The sequence below is a fragment of the Artemia sp. Qi Xiang Cuo genome, chromosome 1 (genome assembly GCF_049724085.1).
Source record: "Artemia sp. Qi Xiang Cuo chromosome 1, ASM4972408v1, whole genome shotgun sequence".
NCBI classification, from domain to species: domain Eukaryota; kingdom Metazoa; phylum Arthropoda; class Branchiopoda; order Anostraca; family Artemiidae; genus Artemia; species Artemia sp. Qi Xiang Cuo.
In genome coordinates, this window is record NC_142794.1 from 9,098,723 (window position 1) to 9,099,595 (window position 873).

Here is an 873-nt window from a genome sequence, read left to right on the forward strand (position 1 = left end):
AGGAGCAACATCAAAACATGAAATAAATAGAGAATATTCCGTATCTGAGGGGGTTTGCCCCTCCTCATTGCCTCGCTCTTTACGCTAAAATTGAACTTTTCGTCCCAATTCCTTAACAACGACTCCTGAAAAACAAGTGACATTTAATTAGAATAAGAATTTTTTTTAGTACGATTTTTATCTTAACCTTTGCGCTAAGAGCAAAGTATTGAGGAGGGGACAACCCCCCTCATATACGGAATAATATCTTTTGTATCTATTTTTACATTAAAAAAATTCCGCTGCTATTGGGATGGGTTATTCTTAACTTACATTTTGTTACCACGAACTGTTTGACAACTTAAAAAGCATTCCTCTATTTAATCGTAAAAATTCCTTAGATACAGGAAATTATCCAACTTAATAAATATCCTATTGCTAGTATATATTTTTCTTTTGCCCTAACGCTAGGATAAACCAATTTCCCTGTAGCACATATTAAAAGAAGCTCCGTTTTATTGTTTATGAGGAAAAGTCAAAAGCGTATGAATGAAAAGACAAACTTGATTTGGGAGAAGCATTGTTAGATTTCTGAAAAAATATTGTGTTTACAGAAGGACATTGTATAAGATCAATTTCACAGGAAGTGCAATAGTCTGTTTTTTCTCCAGGCAACTTCTTATGAAAGAAATTGTAATAGAAGCTTTGGAAGGGGCTCATTGAATTGGAAACTGAAATTTCTAGTTATCGACTAAAATATTTATCTTGTTAAATTTTATCTATTCGATGCGATCCTACTCAACACGAATAAATGCATTGACAAGATATTGTTGGAAAAGTCTTCCACCACAATGTAAACCATTAAAACTTGTCTGACGCAGGTCAGGTGTTACA